The sequence below is a fragment of the Loxodonta africana genome, chromosome 4, assembly GCF_030014295.1.
Source record: "Loxodonta africana isolate mLoxAfr1 chromosome 4, mLoxAfr1.hap2, whole genome shotgun sequence".
Lineage (NCBI taxonomy): Eukaryota > Metazoa > Chordata > Mammalia > Proboscidea > Elephantidae > Loxodonta > Loxodonta africana.
In genome coordinates, this window is record NC_087345.1 from 77,482,693 (window position 1) to 77,503,905 (window position 21,213).

The 21,213-nt window shown below is 36.9% G+C and overlaps 1 protein-coding gene across 27 annotated transcripts in view; it reads right to left on the reverse strand.

Moving 5' to 3' along the window:
* The window catches only part of SLC16A7 (solute carrier family 16 member 7), a 220,207-nt gene that overhangs the window by 146,990 nt on the left and 52,004 nt on the right, over positions 1-21,213 (reverse strand). For 10 of the 27 annotated variants that reach the window (XM_023558311.2, XM_023558278.2, XM_023558235.2 and 7 more), the window contains exons 2-3: positions 3,175-3,286; positions 1,908-1,991 (exon numbers count right to left, since the gene is read on the reverse strand). The exons of 11 other annotated variants lie outside the window; for them this stretch is intronic. The gene's annotated coding sequence lies outside the window, so the exon portion shown is untranslated. The remainder of the gene's footprint in view (positions 1-1,907; positions 1,992-3,174; positions 3,287-21,213) is intronic. 6 more of the 27 variants (XM_064283968.1, XM_023558260.2, XM_023558249.2 and 3 more) reach the window with 1 other exon arrangement.

Genomic DNA, 21,213 nt, shown 5'->3' on the forward strand with positions numbered 1-21,213 from the left:
AGGAATAGGTAGGGGTAAGCTTACTCCCTTACCAAACCATTATCCAAAAGGAAACACATGACATATTACAAACTAGCTCAACTCTCATACTAAGAACCAAACTTCCTGCCACCAAGTTAAGTCAACTCCGACTCATAGTGACTCTATAAGACAGAGTAGAAATGTTCCACAAGGTTTCCAAAGAGTGGCTGGTGGATTCGAAGTGCTCACCTTTTGGTTAGCAGCCTGACCTCTCAACCACTGCACCACCAGGGCTTCAACATACTAAGAAAGAAGAAAATTAACGAAGGGTCAAATACCCGGTGATTGATCTAATGACTTCCCATTGTAAACCTCTCTGCTCTCAGGCTTCCCATAATCTTACAGTGTTGAACTCTATTCGTTTCTTATTGCTGCTGTGACAAATACCACAAACGGAGTGGACTAAAACAATGCAAATGTGTTATCTTAAACTTCTAGAAGTCAGATGTCTGATACAGGCTCTTCTGGGACTAAAATCAAGGTGTCAGCAGGGTAGAATCCATATCCTGGACTTTTCCAGTTTCTAAAGGACACCTGCATTCCTTGGTTGTGGCTGCATTCCTCCATTTTCAAAACCATCAAGGTCAGGCTGAGTCCTCTTCATGCTGCCTGCCATCTTTCTTTCACTTATAAGAATCGCTGTGATTACATTGAGCCCACCCAAATAATCAAGAATAACTTCAGAATCAGCTGACCAACAACCTGAATTCTTCTATTTGCAACACTAATTTCCCCTTGCCAGAGAACATAACATATTGACGGGTTCCAGGGATTAGGATGTGGACATCTTTCAGGGGACATTATTCTGCCTACCACATGAACATATTAAAATTTGTTCTTGAATTTGAGGTAGAAGACAGATTACAACCAGGAATTGTACATGGCAAACAGTTGATACAATTTTGTGAATTTAACACACTATTCTTTTAAAATAATTAAAATGTAGCAATCCAAAGGCAGAAAAGAAAATTTGACCAATTGAACATAGTTTCTGAAAAGGGCATGGACTGATTTTCAGAAAATCTAATTTCAAATTTTACAGTCTGTGCAAGGTATTTACCATGCAGAGCATCTGTTTCCTCATCTACACAGCGGGGATAATAATATCTGACCTGCTTTATGCCCCAAATGGTACTGAGGATCGAATTACATTAAAATCATGAGTATGGAAAGTCTTTGTAAGCGATAAAGCCCTATACAAATAAAATATGGTTATGAGAAAGTCCAATACGATAATATTTGTTCAAAATACAGTTATTTTTTAAAAGGGTACCAATGACGAAGATAAACAATTAAAAGTACTTATTATTTTAAAACCAGCATTCACATTAGTAATAATAAACCAAAAAATCCAAACCAGTTGCCATCAAGTTGATTCTAACTCATGGCGACCCCATGCACTTCAAAATAGAACTTCTTTCCATAGGGTTTTCAATGGCTGAGATCTTTCAGAAGTAGATTGCCAGGCCTTTCTTCTGAGTGACTCTGGGTGGATTCAAACTACCAACCTTTCAGTTAGCAGCCATGTGCTTAACCATTTAATAATAACAATAAAATTCTATTATTTCATTTCAAACTACTTCGAAGTTTATCATCTATTAACTTTGTACTATATTTTTGAAGAAGGAAAGCCTTTTATTCAGTTCAATTTTATATACATAAAAATTGAAGCTTAATCTCTTAACCAACACCACACAGTATATGGATTCAGGGAAGGACTAGAAGCTAAGAATTCCAACCTTAAGATCATTTCTCTTTTTGAAAAGTAATTTAAACACCAGCAAAGTCAATACTGCCGTTCAAATTAAGATCCACCAGTTCACAAACAGCATGAATTGGAATAACCAGACAGAAAGTAAGAATTATTGCACAGCAAGGGTACTCACGAAGTAGCTCTGCTGGCACAAAGAGTCCTAGAGTTTCCAAGATTCCCACATCTAAAGTTTCCCTGGAAAGCATCACATTGACTCCTAGAAGAATCCAAGAATACAGCACCATCTAAATATTGAGATGTTTGTTTTAAAAAATGAAAAGTATCCTATTCCGCATCTAAAAGACTTAATGGCCTGTAGTTTCTACTGCACTGGCTGAGATTGCCAGGCTCACCTTCTCTAAATCTCCAAGATTTTATTTAAAGACCCCCTCTAGACACTGAGATCGTTGAGTTAAATTAATTCACATTAATACTAACTCCTATGTCTTTACTCTGGCACCTGACTTTATTTGTGAATACTGTTCTGTTCTAAGTCAAATTTCTCAAAGTACAATGGAGTTCCATCAAAACATATCAAGGAGATTTATTTCAATCTAGGGTCTTTGGAATTTCAAAAAAATTAGCTGTTTTTAACTTTTGGTGTTTTTTCCCCTCTGCTTTTAGAGGGGTAATGTATAAGTGTAGTGTGCGTGTGTGTGTGTATTTAGAAAGTAACACCCAGAAATTTGTACATAGATGTATTAAAACTCTATTTACATGAAATTAATTAATTAAGAAATTAAACATTTCAGTAAGATGTCTAAGGTCCAGCGCAGCAATAAATCAAAGACATTCTAAGGACATAATCAAAATTTGACTCTCAATTCTTGGATGTCCTTTGATTATATAAACCTTGAAACAAGTTGCTTTTTTCTCCATTCAATTCTCTTCACAAAAAAGAAACGGGAGGAAGGAAGTGGTATTTGCCCTAAACATGTGACTATTAAATTAAGTCAGTTAATATTTTCAAACTGCCTAGCAAAGTGTTAGGCAACAATAATAATAACAATAACAATAATGACAATTATTATTAGTTGCCGCTGAAGAAAGTGAAAAATACTTCATATAGACCTTGAATAAATATTAATTCCCTGCTTGAAAAATACGAAACTTATTTAAGTACACAAGTCCTGATATTTCTCTCATTATTGAGCCAAACATGGTTTAATGTCTTGAATAAATATGATCAAAAAAAAAATCAGATTGTTTGGCAGTAGCATAGCGTAGTGCAAAGATTATTTAAATATGGTTGACATGGGCAAAAACTCCTTAGAGATGAAAACCGAAAAAAAAACAAAACCACTGTCATCAAGTCAATTCTGACTCATAGTGACCCTACAGGACAGGGTAGAACTGCCCCAAAGTTTCCAAGGAGCGCCTGGCGGATTCAAATTGCTGACCTCTTGGTTAGCAGCTGTAGTACTTAACCACTATGCCACCAGGGTTTCCTTAGAGATGAAGACAGAGGTCATCTGGGTAGCACTCATAATATTACTTGACTTTACCAGACATCTGAAATGAAAGAAATTTTAGATTGACAGTCCATCTGCTTACTTTGTAAGATTCAAACCTATAAGCACGTGTGTTGTTGTTGTTAGGTGCCGTTGAGTCATTTCCGACTCATAGCAACCCTATGCACGACAGAACGAAACACTGCCCAGTCCTAGGCCATCCTCACAATTGTTGCTATGCTTGAGCCCATTGTTGCAGCCACTGTGTTGAGGCACATCACTGAAGGTCTTCCTCTTTTTTATAAGCAGACTATTTTCCACAATTTAGTAAATATCACAAAAGGAAAAAAAAACTTATCAGTTCTACACGTGAAGAAACTCCTTGTCATGATAAATGAAATCATTTTAATTTGGAATCAAAATAGACATTTTACAAAATATTATTAGACCACATAGAGTAAGTTAAATTTATTTAAAGAGTAAAAGGCCATAACGTCTTACTACAATTAACTTTCTTTCTTGCTTCAGTGACTATTACTGAAATACATAATTTTAAATCTATTTCATTTTTAGGTTTGAGGATATATTGGTATTATTCGTTATAATTCACTTTTGTCTGTTTCATTACCTTCCTTACCCCAAGCCTACAAAGCCAAGCCCCTCATATTTTGACTCATGTAAAATAAAAATTCACTGATTTTCCTTTAGAAATTCTCTGATTTTTCTTGAGAATATTAGAACATCAGAGATCATTTTCATTTGTAGTTGCTTTTTCATTCTGTCAAAATAGGGCAGTAAAAGTTTTCTCATTCACTTTAATGAGTGCTTTTAATTTTTTTTTTTTAAGTTCCAGGAATAGATCTTAAAAGGTATGTTTGTAGGTCAATATGTAAAAAATTGAAGCATAATTTGACAGTTAATATGACCATGTCTATCAAATAAAGATATATTTTAAGTAAGAAAAAAAGAAGGGTAGTTAAAATGAAATCAAATGTCTTCTGCGTGCTTTCACATGTCTTTTGACCTTCCAAATAACTTTTACCTAGAACAAAAGTTAATACTTATGACCTTCTGAAACATGAATGCTAAATCACAGGTAGGTTTTACAAAGACTTTATTTATTGAAGAAAACAACTCGTGTTGTAATTCCCTTAATATAAAATCGATATCAAAAACATAGTCTATATTGTATTATTCTAGAAAATTCCGTAAGTGAAGGGAAATTCTTGATCCATTACACTGAAAACCAGCACAAATAAGAAGGGAAAGCAAAGAATCAGGAACCTCTAAGACTCTGAAAGACTAAATTAATGTATAACCTCGTATCCAATTTTCAGGTAAAAAAATTTGATATTTTTAATTTTGTAATTTTATTGGTCATTATTAGGTAATTTAAATGGCCATACTGTTCGAAAGGACCAGTAGCTAATTTGATATGGCTATTTCAATACTCACTGGTGTCATAAGTTCTATGTATGGCATAAGGTCATATCACAATTAATTGACAGGAATTTTGGTTACAACCAAAATGTATTACTCAGGGTCCATGATTTTTTTTTTAACTCATAAATAAATTTTAATCACAACATAAACTCATAAATTTTAATCAAAATATATTTTTGACAAAGGTGTTTATAAGAGTTAAGAACATATGATGCACAAAAGGAAAATATAAGATCCATTTTTATACAGTTGATTATTACCTCCAAATACCTACACGATGATAAAAATAAAAAAATTCCCCAGCTGAAATAAGCAATTTTATTGATATATTTGACAAAAGGGACAAAAAAACCCCAAACCCACTGCCATCAAGTTGATTCTGACTCATAGCGATTCTACAAGACGGAGCAGAACTGCCCTATACGATTTCCAAGGAGCAGCTGCTGAATTTAAACTGCCGACCTTTCGGTTAGCAACCAGGTGCTTAACTACTGCACCACCAGAGCTCCTTAAAATAGATAAAAGTTCTCTAAAAATAATGGACTGTTTTAGAAACTATATTAAAGCTACAATAAACATTTAACGCTATATAAATGCACACTTAAAATATTTTCAGGAGAGACAGCAGACAATGCTACTCTTTTAGGGGATAGTTTTTTTCCTTTAACTTAACAGCATCATCCCCTTATGTGAGTACATTCTCACCCTCATTAGGGCTTGGGAAAAAGTTCTCTGAATGAAATATTCATTAATATCTCAATCACAATTCCACACTTTATGACAGTTTTTAGCGTTAGTAATAAATCCAAAAATAACTGAAAATTGATCTATGACAATCTTTTAAATCTTTTTTCCTTTCCTCACAAGCCCAGAAAGCATAAGGCCTCTGTTTGTTTTGGAAGCAAGTGGCAAACGCTATAAAAAGCAGAATTTGAAGTAAGCAACTAATGATCAAGACAAAGACGTAAAATCACATCAGCTGATAAGCAGCTGAGCTGACTCAAGGTTGAAAGATGTGAGGACATTACGGCAAAGGTGGAAAATAACATTCTTTGTGCTGTCAAATGACAGGCATGAGACACGTCATGCTTTTAGATATCGAATAACAATTCCATTGTTTGAAGTTTACACAACCACCAAAGGTGATTTCTGAAAGTCACAAGACACAAATTCTCTAAAGCCTTGTTACATACAAGTACAAAGCCAGAATTTAAAGCTACAGTATATAAGCATTTTCATAGAGGACTTTTAAGAAATTCTACCATACTCCTCAATAAGTAGTATGACCAAAAATCTCTAAACAAGTACAATGAAGTTACATGAGCAGAACCTCAGAGAATGACATATACCATCTTGGAATTAAAATAATGTGAGACAATGCCAGGAAGAGTAGTGTTGATTTCAGAATTTTAGCAAAAATATTCACTGTGCTAATCTTGTTCACACATCTTAATTACGGAGATGAAAATGTCCTGTCTTAATTGAGGAAGTCAGAGGTGAAGGGAAATCAACGGGTACTGAAAACAAATGTAATTATTTAGTGTGGTATTGAAAATTAACCCATAAGGAGGGAAGTAGCTAAAAAGCATGGCAAAGGCATATCTTAATGAGCCTGCCTTATTGATGGGTCGCCATGCTCAGTTTTCCACATTTCTATGATGAATGCAGCAGTGGCTGTCAGGGGAGCACTGTATGGACATCCATGAAGAGAAAAACACAGGTAGGAACTTCTATTACTTGTCATCTCTTCTATAGTCAAATTTATATTTACCAGTGCCTTCAGCTTTATTATTTTTACATAGGATTAAGATAGACAAATATGAATGAGCTTTGAAGACCTCCAACTAGAGTGAATATAATGGACCAAGGGCCCAAGCTCTCTGAAATTCATTGCCAGGTTTGCACCTAGCCTACACATGCTGCAGGAGGCTCACAGCCCATGCCTGAGCACAGCAGAGATATGAAAATAAACCCATTCTTGAGGGTCTCCTAATGTCTGACTTTGGCTGGAGGACTCTAGGATAATCTAGGATAGGCTTGCCTAAAACATGTTGGATAATTCAATAGTCATCTTTGGGGAAAATAAAAAACATTATTATGAGTTGTCAAAGCCCTGGTTCCTTCATAAACATCAAAAACTGAACTCAGTGTGAAACTTAGTTGTAAGATGATTTTCAACTTCCTGATGTAGCTTCAGGAGGTTGAACTACTACAAATGGGTTAGAACTACAGAAAGACGTATTTTTGTTCAATACAAATATAATCTCTGATAGTCTGATATATCTAAAAGTAAAATGGTTACTCCAATCCTTTCAACCACCCTTTGATAATACTAACTTCCCTATTTTATAGAAAAGGAAGCATTAGGCTTGGAGAAGCCAAGTAAGTTCTCAAGGCTACACAGTTTATGGGTACCAAGAACCAAAGGCATCACTGTCAAGTCAATTCTGGCTCATAGAGACCCTATAGGACAGAGTAGAGCTGTTCCATAGGATTACCAAGGAGCTCTTAAGTAGTGCTTTGCTTTAAGAGTAGAGCCAATATTCTAATGTTAATCTTTGCTCACCCTTTCCAGTATACCATACAGCTAACCAACCAATTGCCATTGAGTCGATTCCTACCTGTGGAAACCCCATGTGTATGAGAGTAGAACTGTGTTTCGTAGAGTTTTCAATGGCTGATTTCTTAGGAAGTAGATTCCAGGCCTTTCTTTGAGGCACATCTGGGTGGACTCAAACTTCCAACCTTTCAGTTAGTAGCTGAGCATGTTAACCACTTGCACCACCCAGGGACTCTGCCTGCAGTTAGAAGAAATATATTTAGTGAAATGACTCTGCATCAGCCGTAGTTGGGTGACTGGACTATATGATATGTAAATACACTCCCAGTGACAAACTTCCATGACTTTTATGAGAAGACCCACTCAATAATAGTGTATCTCCTTTATTTTATATAGGTCAAACTTTCTTTTTTATATATCGTGAAACAAGTAAATCTATACACTCAGTTTAAATTTTTTTATTTTGTTTTATGGTTATCAAAGTGCTCCGATAAAGACCTCCTATGTTGTTTTTAAATATAACAATGGAAATTAGCATCATCTAGTTGTAATCTTCCTAACAATCAAAAGATAACATATAAATCCTTAACACTAATGATTAAATATAGTATACTGCCTTGAACAAGTGAAATATGTACTTATATCAAATTTAGAAAAATTTTTTAAATAAAATACTTAAGCAAGGCCACAAAACCAGAGGGACGAGTCCTGTTAATTTTATCCAAATCTTACATGGAACTGACCAACAGGAGTTCTGTTATCAGCTCGAACATCCACAGGACTTTGGACACTGTCACCTCACTTAGTCTAGGCAGTAATGTGGTTGAAGTCAGGTCATGGCACTATTTGGAATACAAGCATTAAAACAACTTTAAAATAAAGCTCCATTCACAAATTTGAAGCCATTAAATTCCAATGACGCCTGTCACTTCTAACACTGTCAACCTCCAAAGAAACTGTTCCCTCTAGTCACAACTCCCCTTTCTCATTCTCATATTCATACAGACTTACATGAAGTCTTCTGGACTACACGCTTATTCCATACCTACACATGTCAAGTCCAAGACAGAAGCTCAGCATAATCCTAGTTCTATTCTGTGCCCTTTATACATATTACTATTTCACCTCCAAGCAAAGAATTATTTCTTTATTTCATTTCATTAAACTATATTATCCTCAATATTGAGACTCATTAGCCTCCAAGTCATTCCTTTCAAGTCAATTTCTCTTCATTCTAAATCCCCACCATAATGAATATTCAAAATCAATACCTACGTACTGCCATCCAACCAGCCTTCCACACAATTCATGACCTCCATTTCAGTAACCTACTTTCAACTCCCCAGCCTGGACCTTCATGGCTACTATGAACACCTCTACCAATAGAATCTCAAACATTGACATTCTACTTCCCAGATACAATTTCCTGTCTGATATGCAATCTTAATTTCATTCTGTCCTGTTCTGGAGTCTCTTTGACTTTTTCCACTCCCTCGACACTTACATCTTCTCCCAAACTATTTACCCACTTCTCAGCATGCTGTCTTCTCAGTCACAATGTTAATCTTTATTAGAATTTCAGTTCTACTACATACTGGTAATACATCTCAGGAAAATTGCTTAACTAGATCCTGATTTTTTTTTTTTTATAAAACAGGAATAACACATATTTCATAGGAAAGAAAGGAATAAATGTGGCAATGTAATATAATAAGCACAATTCCTGGCACATTGTAAATCCTCAACAAATATTACTTCCCTATAATCACCAACAAGAAGCCCTGATGGCTTGTACCTGATGGTACATTGGGTACATACCCGATGGGTACAATGGTTAAAGCGCTTGACTGCTAAATGAAAGGTCTGCAGTTCGAACCCACCAGCTGCTCCTCAGGAAAAAAAGACCTAGGGATCTGTTTCCGTAAAGATTTCAGCCTAGGAAACCTTATGGGGTACTTCTACTCTGTCCTATAGGGTCGCTATGAGTCAGAATTGACTCGATAGCACACAGCAACAACAATGTAATCACCAACAATCTCAAGTCCCTCACACGATTGTCTTCCTGAAACAAGAAACCTGAAAATTCAAAACTCAGAATGGACCCTGAAATCACAGTAATGAGTAGAACTGGAGAAATAAATGGATTAACTGTATAGACTGATGCCATTACATTCATAGATTTCAATTTTAGCAGGACCCTCAATGCCTCTCCAGTAAGTTTTTCAGACACTTCTTGGTATCTTCCTCTCCCCTCCACAAGTTCTAACATCCTCCCCTCTCCTCAAGTTCCCTAACTACCCTCAGTCACCCTCTGTGACTGACAGAGAAAATAAAAGCCAACAGATCAAGTATGAACTCCCACAACTTCTTGGTTACAAGCGCCCATCTCTGTATCTCTAGTAGTCCCTTCCACCACCCATCTATCAGTTTGCCATACTGTGGTGGCTTGAGTGTTGCTGTGATGCTAGAAATCTATGCCACCAAGATTTCATATATCAGCAGGGTCACCCATGGTGGACAGGTTTCAGTGGAGCTTCCAGACAAAGAAAGACTAGGAAGAAAGTCCTGGCCATCTATGTCTGAAAAGTAGCCAATGAAAACCTTATGAATCCTGATGGATCATTGTCTGACTCATTATTTTGGAAACGTTATCAGGAGGGGTCAATCACTGGAGAAGGACGTTACGTTTGGTGAAGTAGAGGGCCACTGAGGATGAGGGAGAACCTCGGTGAGATGGATTGGCAAAATTCTCACTTTTCTGTTAGACAAAATCCTATCTATTCTTTAAGAATCACCTTAAGAGTTTCTCCTCTGTGAGTCATAGACAAGAAAAACATAAGGGAGAAGATAATGAAAAGTACTGGCAGGAAAATGAACTTCCAGGAGAGGTGATAATAGGGGAAGGCTCACAGTATCTAAAGTTGATAGATGATAATGTGTTTCAATTATGATATTGGATTTCTTGCTTAATTTCTATCTTTCACATACATTTACACTTACTTCATGGAAAGAATTTCCACTGCTAGTTGACAGCCAAGAAATAAGTCTTAAGCCTTTCAGATTTACAGATAATTACCAAAATATCTCCAACTGTCAAGAAATTACCAGTTTTCCATCTGTCTATGACAAGATTTTAAAATGGGAGAGACAAAATAGAAGTTACATATTTGTTGGTATCCCATATTTGTTGGCAAGAGAATCAAAATCAAATAAACAGATCATTCACCTTGATTTTTTTCTACATTTTCTACAAATTCCTTAATACCAGTTACATATAATATCATTGTAATACAGGTCTAAAGTAAGTTTACGATTTTATAACCCTTGGGAAGATGTCTTCCTTTGAGCTACAATAAAGCCATGACCTAGGCTGTTATTCCACCTGGCAAAATTTCACATTGCTTGGATTTCCTTTGTACTATTATATTTTTTGGTAGTTTCTAAATAATATTATTATTTTGTCACCTAGCTTTATAAAGTTGTTGTTGTTGTGTATCACTGAGTCAATTCCAACTCATAGTAATACTATAGCACAGAGTAGAACTGCCTCATTAGGGTTTCCTAGGCCGAAATTTTTACAGGAGCAGATCGTCAGGCCTTTTCTCCCTTGGAGCTGCTGGTAGGTTTGAATCACCAACCTTTTGGTTAGCAGCCGAGTGCTTAACCACTGGGCCACTAGGGCTCCCTATCAAGCAGTAAATGAAATAAATTGTCCTTACCACTATTTAGATCTTATGCCAAATGCTACCAATATCTGAAGCCAAATAAGCAAACTTATCAAATATTCTACCCGTATTTCTAGTTCGAAATCTCCCACACACTCAAAGTTGCAGCGGGATTAATAACGTCCTGTAAAGCGCTGCGTAATAACCATCTCCATGGACATTCATTTTAGTTTGTTTGTTTGTTTTCTGAACTGCTTGGTATAGGTCACTATTGAGATGGTTCCAAAGTTGCCTTCCAATGCTGAAATACAGATGTGATATTTGGTAAACTTTCAAAATCTGTCAGGTTTAATACCACAGTTTGCTTTCAAAAATGCCAAACAATTCCCCAAAATTCTCTCTGTGCTGTGAAAAAGCTGCTGGAAGACCCATGTTTTCAAACTGCTCCACTTGATCACACTGGGGTGATACCACTTATCTAAAGCTATTTTAAGCATCTTCTTCTGCTACAGTAAGCTATATTGTAAATCTAACTACATTTTGCCCACAGGGAAGCAAGTACACAGGAACACTGCTCTGTAATCTACTTAACAAAAGGCACTGTATTTTTCTCCATAGCATTTATCAAAATTGTTATTATACAATAAGTTATATTTCAAGTGCCTGTCTCTTCCACTATAAATTCCACAAGGGCATAAGGATGTAATACATATGCAGTTCCTAGTGCCATGCTCAGATGGTCAATAAATGTTTGACAAATGAATGACCATGTAATAAATAACTAAATGTATATAAATACATGCCTGTCACTTTAAAACTCATGCTGAAAGCTGATAGGTATTTTAGAGATTCTTTGGAACATGGTACATTGTAATATAACATAGCACAGAATTTCAATTCGAATGGAATGGATTTAATGCTAGATCTGGTATTCAGTAGTTCTGTGATCAAACGGATAGCACTCGCTAACCCTCTTTTCTCATCTGAAAATGTATACAATTATTCTCCAGAATTGGAGTATGCAGCACTCCATGCATGCAGCAACATCTTAATATGGTGTTGTTGTTGTTGTTGGGTGCCATGGAGTCAGTTCTGCCTCATGGTGACCCTGTGTACCACAGAATGAAATGCTGCCCCATCCTGCGCCATGCTCACAATCGTTATGCATAAGTCCATTATTGCAGCCACTGTGTCAATCCATCTCCTTGAGGGTCTTCCTCTTTTCTGCTGACCCTCAACTTTACAAACCATGATGTCCTTCTCCAGGAACTGTTTCTTCCTGACAACACATCCAAAGAATGTAAGATGCAGTCTCACCATCCTTGCTTCTAAGGAGCATTCTAGTTGTACTCCTTCCAAGACAGATTTGTTCGCTCTTTTGGCAGCTCATGATATATTCGATATTCTTTGCCAACACCACAATTCAAAGGCGTCAATTCTTTCTTCTTCTCATTCACTGTCCAGCTTTCGCATGCATATCATGTGGTTAAAAACACCATGGCTTGGGTCAGAGACACTTTAGTCTTCAAGGAAACAGCTTTTCGACACTTTAAAGAGGTGCTTTGCAGCAGATTTGCTAAATGCAATGCGTCTTTTGATTTCTTGACTGCTGATTCCATGAGTGTTGATTATGGATTCAAATAAAACGAAATCCTTGACAACTTCAATATTTTCACCATTTATCATCATGTTGCTTATTGGTCCAGTTGTGAGGATTTTTGATCTCATTATGTTGAGGTATAATCCATACTGAAGCCTGTATTCTTTGATCTTCATCAGTAAGTGCAAGTCCTCTTTACTTTCAGCAAGCAAGTTTGTGTCATCTGCAAAATGAAGGTTGTTAATGAGTCTTCCTCCAATCCTGATGCCCTATTCTTCTTCATATACTCCAGCTTCTTGGATTATTTGATAACATACAGATTGAATAGGCGTAGTGAAAGAATACAACCCTAATGTACACCTTCCCTGACTTTAACCACCCAGTATCCCCTTGTTCTGTCACAGCAACTGCCTCTTGATCTACGTACAGGTTCCTCTTGAGCACAATTAAGTGTTCTGGAATTCCGATTCTTCCCAATGTTATCCATAATTTGTTATGATCCACACAGTCGAATGCCTTTGCATAGTCAATAAAACACAGGTAAACATCCTTTTGGTATTCTCTGCTTTCAGCCAGGATCCATCTGACATCAGCAATGATATTCCTGGTTCCACGTCCTCTTCTAAATCCTGCCTGAATTTCTGGCAGTTCCTTGCTGATATACTGCTGCAGCCACTTTTGAATGATCTTCAGCAAAATTTTGCTTACATGTGATATTAATGATATTGTTTGATAATTTCTGCATTTGGTTGGATATTCATGGGAATAGGCATAAATACGGACCTTTTCCAGGAGGTTGGCCAAGTAGCTGTCTTCCAAATTTCTTAACACAGAGGAGCGAGCACTTCCAGTGCTGCATCCGTTGGTTGAAACATCTCAACTGATATTCACCAATTCCCGAAGTCTTGTTTTTTGTCAATACCTTCAGTGCAGCTTGGACCTTTTCCTTCAGCACCATCAGTTCCTGATCATATGCTACCTCTTGAAATGGCTGAACATCGACCAATACTTTTTGGCATAATGACTCTGTGTACTCCTTCCATCCTCTTTTGATGCTTCCTGCATCATTTAATATTTTTGCCATAGAATTCTTCACTACTGCAATTCATGGCTTGAATTTTTTCTTCAGTTCTTTCAGCTTGAGAAATGCCAAGTGTGTTCTTCCCTTTTGGTTTCCTATCTCCAGCTGTTTGCACATGTCATTATAATTCTTTACTTTGTCTTCTCAAGCCACCCTTTGAAATCTTCAGTTCAGTTCTTTTACTTCAACATCTCTTCCTTTTGCTTTAGCTGCTTGAAGTTCAAGATCAAGTTTCAGAGTCTCTTCTGACATCCATTTTGGTCTTTTCTTTATTTCCTGTCTTTTTAACGACCTCTTGCATTCTTCGTGTATCATGTCCTTGATGTTATTCCACAACTCATCTGGTCTTCGGTCATTAGTGTTCAACATGTCAAATCTATTCTTGAGATGGTCTCTTAATTCAGCTGGGATATACTCAAGGCTGTACTTTGCCTCTCATGGACTTGTTCTAATTTTCATCAGTTTCAACCTGAACTTGCATAGAGGCAATTGATGGTGTGTTCCACAGTCAGCCCCTGGCCTTGTTCTGACTGGTATTGAGCTTTTCCATTGTCTCTTTCCAAAGATGTGATTGATTTGATTCCTGTGTATTCCCTCTGGCAATGTCCATGTATATATAAAAAAAAAATTTCATGTATATAGTCACTGTTTATTGGTGAAAGAAGGTATTTGCAATGAAGAAGTCACTGGTCTTGCAAAATTCTATCATGCCATCTCCTGCATCATTTCTATCACCAAGGCCATATTTTCCAACTACCAGTCTTCCTTCTTTGTTTCCAACTTTGGCATTCCAATCACCAGTAATTATGAATGTATCCTGACTGTATGTTCTATCAGTTTTCAACAGCAGAAGCTGATAAAAATCTTCAATTTCTTCATCGTTGGCCTTTGCGGTTGGTGCATAAATTTGAATAGTCGTATTAACTGGTCTTCTTTGTAGGCATGTGGATATTATTCTATCATTTGACAGCACTGAACTTGAGGATAGATCTTGAAATGTTCTTTTTGAGGATGAATGCAACACCATTCCTCTTCAAATTTTCATTCCTGGCATGGCAGATCATATTGACTGTCCAATTCAAAATGACAAAGGCCAGTCCATTTCAGCTCACTAATGCCTAGGATATCAATGTTTTTGCATTCCATTTCATTTTTGATGATTTCAAATTTTACTAAATTCTTACTTCATACATTCCAGGTTCCAATTATTAATGGATATTTGCAGCAGTTCTTCTCATTTTGAGCCTTGCCACATCAGCAAATGAAAGTCCCAAAAGCTTGACTCAATCCACATCAGTAAGGTCCACTCTGAGGAGGCAACTCCTCCCCAGTCGTCTTCTGAGTACCTTACAACCTTGAGGACTCATCTTCTGACACTATACCGACAATATTTCGCTCTTATTCATAAGGTTTTCACCGGCTAACTGTTTTCAGAAGTAGATTGCTGGGTCCTTTTTCCTAGTCTGCCTTAGTCTAGAAGCTCAGCTGAAACCTGTCCACCGTGGGTGACCCTGCTAGTATCTGAATACCGGTGGCATAGCTTCCAGCATCACAGCAACACGCAAGCCCCAACAGTATGACAAAATGACAGACACATGGTAGCTTAATATGGTAGGTAATACCATTTTTAATAGTTTATATTGCTTTTAAGTGAATTATATTAGTCTAAATTATCCAAAGGCTTTTAAAAATTATGATACAAATATATTTTGAGCATATGCTGGCATTGATAACCCATCAATAATTTACAGCATTAAAATGAAATTTCTGGCAACCTTCATGCCTATTTTCTCAATTACTACTAGCCATCTGACATCAGCAATGATATTCATCATTGCATGTCCTCTTCTGAATCTGGCTTTAACTTCTGGCAGTTCCCTGTTCAAGTACTACTGCAAGTGCTTTTATATGATATTCAGCAAAAGTTTACTTCCAGCATCACAGCCACATGCAAGCCACCACAGTATAACAAACTGACAGAAATATGGGCCTCATAAATATTGATGCAAAAATTCTCAACAAAATTCTAGCTGACAGAATGCATCATATAAAAAAAAATAATAATTCATCATGACCAAGTGCAATTCATACTACATATGGAAGGATGGTTCAACATCAGAAAATCAGTTAACATAATCCACCACATAAATAAAACAAAATAATCATATGATCATCTCATTCAACACATAAAAGTCATTTGATAAAGTATAACACCCATTCCTGTTAAAAACTCTCAATAAAATAGAAATAGAAGGAAAATTCTTCAGCATTAATAAAAGGCATCTATACAAAACCAACAGCCAACATCATTCTCAGTGGAGAGGCTGAAAGCATTTCGCCTGAGAAGGGAAACAAGACAAAGATTCCCTTTATCACCACTCCTATTCAACATTGTCCTGGAAGTCCTGGCTAGAGCAATAAGGCAAATAAAAAAAAAATAAAGGGCACCCAAATTGGAAAGGAAGAAGTAAAACTATCCCTGTTTGAAGACAATATGATCCTATATACAGAGAACCCCAAAGATTCTACAAGAAAACTGGACCCCATAGAAAGATTCAGCAGAGTAGCAGCATACAAGACCAATATACAAAATTCAGTTGGATTCCTACACATCAGCAAAGGAAACTTCAAAAAAGGAAATCAAGAAAATAATACCATTTATAATAACCCCTAAAAAGATAAAATACTTAGAAATAAATCTAACCAGAAATGTAAAAGACATATACAAAGAAGACTACAGAACACTAGTGCAAAAACCGAAAGAGACCTACATAAAAGGAAAAATACACCACGTTCACGGGCAGGAAGACTCAACATTGTGAAAATGTCAATCCTACCCAAAGCCATCTACAGACATAAGGCAATCCCAGTGAAAATACCAACAGCATTCTTTAACGAGATGGAAAAACTTATCACCAACTTTATAGGGAAAAGAAAGAGGCCCTGGATAAGCAAAGCATTACTGAAGAAAAAGTACAAAATAGAAGGTCTCATACTACCTGATCTCAGAACCTACTATAAAGCTAAACAAAACAAAAACCAAACCCGTTGTCATCGAGTCGATTCTGACCCACAGAAACCCTGCAGCACAGAGTAGAGCTGCACCATAGAGTTTCCAACGAGTGCCTGGTGGATTCTAACTGCCAACCTTTTCATTAGCAGCTGTAGCTCTTAACCACTATGCCACCAGGGGTTTCCACTATACAGCTAAGATAGTCGAAACAGACAGATACTAGTACGATGTCAGACGATGGAACAGAATTGAGAACCCAGATGTAAATCCATCGACTTGACCAGCTAATCTTTGACAAAGGACCAAAGTCCATTAAATGGGAAAAAGACAGTCTTTTAACAAATGGTGGTCCTCTCTGAAAAACCTGCACATTAGTTTAAAGGTTCCTGAGAGAACTTTGGAAACCCTGGTGGCTTAGTGGTTAAGTGTAAAGGCTGCTAACCAAAGGGTTGGCAGTTTGAATTCACCAGGCGCTCCTTGGAAGCTCTCTGGGGAAGTTTTACTCTGTCCTATAGGGTCACTGTGAGTCGGGATTGACTCAACAGCCACGGGTTTTTGGTCTGGAGAAAACTTTGCTTAAGAACCTGCATACTCTTTATTTTTTTTATTATTTTTCATTCAGAATATCAAACTCTTTATCAGGTTGCCATGATGAAGTGTGGGTATTTTTATTTGTTAATACATGGCAGCACTTGTTTTTGATAGGGGCTGCCAATAACTTTCATTATATCTATCAATCAAATGGCAAAAAAAAGAGAAAAAAAAATCCTATACAACTACAAACACTTGACGTGAAAAATGGCCTTAGTAGCAAAAGGTCACATGGATCCTCCTGGTATTTGGGTAGAGAGCATTGAAGATTATCTTAAGAAAAGCACGACATATTTTTCACAATTTCATTCATTTGATTTCTTGTAGCAAAGAAAAATCATAACCACAATGTTTGGAAAAATAAAATTCTAAAATATTCTTTCAGTGTACAAAGAGAACAAGTTAGCCTAAGAGTTCATTTCAAATGACAAAATATGGATATTCACCAAAATTTAAATAGGACGTATTAGTACCTTGTCATTGTGAAATGCTCTCAAAAAGTCAAATATTGAGTATATAAGTGAAATGAGAAATTCCCTTTTGTTCTGCTTAATAATTGTATATGTCCAATGCCTTCGTTTCTAGAAACATTGCTGAGTTTCCTTACAACCATTGAAATTTAGCACACCACTGAGAAATAGGTCAACATCTGTTGGTACTGCTCCAAGAAGAGATGTAAATTATAAAACCATGATGAGAATAATCCAGTGAAAATGGCTGACATTCTCTGTAGGCAACAGCGCCTTTTCCATGTGTGCTCCTTTGGTTATACAGCACCGTTTCAACTCCTGAAACGTCACAAAGAGTTTTATGTGGTAGTTATTAGGTTGTTTTTGTGTTTGATGTGTTACTAATAAACAGTAACATATCTAAGATCATTATAAGGGAAAAAATTACAGTAAAACAACATTTTCTGTATTAAATGAAAACTGATGGCAAAAATGAAAAAATAGTTTACAAAATAGGAAATTAAAAAAATAAAATGGGGTGGTAACAATTAAAAGAATGTTGTTAAAAATTAGATTCCAACTCCAGAATCAAGTCTTGGCATTGTTGTTCTTATTATACACCATCGAGTCAGTTCCGGCTCGTAGCAACCCTATGCACAGCAGAATGAAACACTACCTGGTCCTGTACTATTTTCACTATCACTGTCAAGCTTGAGCCTGTTGCTGCAGCCACAGTGTCAATTCATCTCCTTGAGGGTCTTCCTCTTTTTCGCTGACCCTCCACTTTACCAAGCATGATTTCCTTCTCCAGGAACTGATCCCTCCTGATAACATGTCCATAGTATTTGAGACTTAGTCTTGCCATCCTTCCTTCTAAGGAGCATTCTGGCTGTGCTTCTTCCAAGACAGATTTGTTTGTTCTTTTGGCAGTCCATGGTATATTCAATATTCCTCACCAACACCACAATTCAAAGGCATCAATTCTTCTTAGGTCTTCCTTATTCATTGTCCAGCTTTCACAGGCATATGAGGTTACTGAAAACACCATGACTTGGGTCACACATACCTTAGTCCTCAAGGTGACATCTTTGCTTTTTAACACATTAAAGAAGTCTTTTACAACAGGTTTGCCCAATGCAATGCAACTGCCTCTTGGTCTATGTACAGATTCTGTATAAGAACAATAAAGTGTTCTGGAATTCCCATTCTTTGCAATGTTATCCATAATTTGTTATGATCCACATAGTCGAATGCCTTTGCATAGTCAATGAAACACTGGTAAACATCGTTCTAGTATTTTTTGCTTTAAGCCAAAATCCATCTGACATCAGCAATGATATCCCTGGTTCCACGTCCTCTTCTGACTCCTACTTGAATTTTTGGCAGTTTCCTATTGATGTACTGTTACAACCGTTTTTAAATTATCTCCAGCAAAATTTTACTTGTATGTGAGATTAATAATATTATTCAATAATTTCTGCATTCTGTTGGATCATTTTACTCTGGAATGGGCACAAATAGAGATCTCTTCCAGTCAATTGGTCAGGTAGCTGTCTTCCAAATTTCTTGATATAGACAGGTGAGTAACTCCAGCACTGCATCGGTTTGTTGAAACATCTGAATAGGTATTCCGTCAATTCCTGGAGCCTTGTTTTTGCCAATGCCTTCAGTACAGCTTGGACTTCTTCCTTCAATATCACTGATTCTTAATCATATAATACCTCTTGAAAGGGTTGAACGTTCACCAATTATTTTTGATACAGTGACTCTGTGTATTTCTTCCTTCTCCCTTTGATGCTTCCTTTGTCACTGAATATTTTGCCCGTAGAATCTTTCAATATTGCAATTCAAGGCTTGCATATTTTCTTCAGTTCTTTCAGCTTGAGCAATGCCAAGAGTATTCTTCCTTTTTTATTTTCTAACTTCAGGTCTTTGCACATTTCATTACAATACTTAACTTTGTCTTCTCAAGCCAGCCTTTTAAATCTTCTGTTCAGCTCTTTTATCTCATCATTTCTTTCATTTGCTTTAGCTACTTTACGTTCAAGATCAAGTTTCAGAGTCTCTTTTGACATCCATTTTGATCTTTTCTTTCTTTCCCATCGTTTTAACGACCTTTTGCTTTCTTCATGTATGATGTCCTTGATGTTACTGCACAATTCATCTGGTCTTTGGTCACTGGTGTTCAATGCTTCAAATCTATTCTTGATATGGTCTTTAAATTCAGGTGGGATATACTCAAGGTCAAACTTTGGCTCTTGTGGACTTTGTTTTAATTTTCTTCAGCTTCAACTTGAACTTGCATGTGAGCAACTGCCAGTCTCTTTCAAAGCTGGATTCAGAAGAGGGTGTGGAACCACGAATATCATCGCTGATGTCAGATGGATAGTGGCTGAAAGCAGAGAATCCCAGGAAGGTGTTTACCTGTGTTTCATTGACTATGTAAAGGCATTCGACTGTGTGGATCATAACAAATTATGGATATCACTGCAAAGAATGGGAATTCCAGAACACTTAATTGTGCTCGTGAGGGACCTGTACATAGATCAAGATGCAGTCATTTGAACCGAAATGAGGGGATACGGCATGGTTTAAAGTCAGGAAAGGTGTGTGTCAAGGTTGTATCCTTTTACCATACTTATTCAATCTGTACACTGAACAAATAACCCAAGAAGCTGGACTATATGAAGAATGATGCATCAGAATTGGAGGAACACTCATTAACAACCTACAATATGCAGATGACACAACCTTGCTTTCTGAAAGTAAAGGGGACTTGAGGTACTTACTGATGAATATCGAAGACTATATGTATGGATTACACCTCAACATAAAGAAAACAAAAATTCTCGCAAGTGGACCAATAAGCAACATGGTGATAAAGGCAGAAAGGACTGAAGTTGTCAAGGATTTCAATTTACTTGGATCCACAATCAACATCCATGGAAGCAGCAGTCAAAAAATCAAATGATGTATTGCATTGGGCAAATCTGTTGCAAAGACCTCTTTAAAGTGTTGAAAAGCAAAGATAACACCTTGACAAGTACGGTGCCCCTGACCCAAGCCATGGTGTTTTCAATCACCTCATATGCATGCAAAAGCTGGATGATGAACAAGGAAGACCGCAGAAGAATTGACGCCTTTGAATTGTGGTACTGGCAAAGAATACTGACTATACTATGTACTGCCAAAAGAATGAACAAATCGGTCTTGGAAGAAGTACAACAAGAAGGCTCCTTAGAAGCAAGGATGGCAAGACTACGTCTCATGCACTTTGGATATGTTATCAGGAGAGATCAGTCCCTGGGGAAGGACATCATGCTTGGTAAAGTACAGGGCCAGCCAAAAAGAGGAAGACCTTCAATGACATGGATTGACACTGTGGCTACAATAATGGACTCAAGCATAAGGATTGTGAGGGTGGTGCAGGACCAGGCAGTGTTTCATTATGTTGTACATAGAGTCACTGTGAGTCATAACTGACTTGACAGCACCTAACAAGTCATTGTTCTTGTAAAATTTTATCACGCAATCTCCAACGTCATTTCTATCACCAAGGCCATATTTTCCAACTACAGATCCTTTT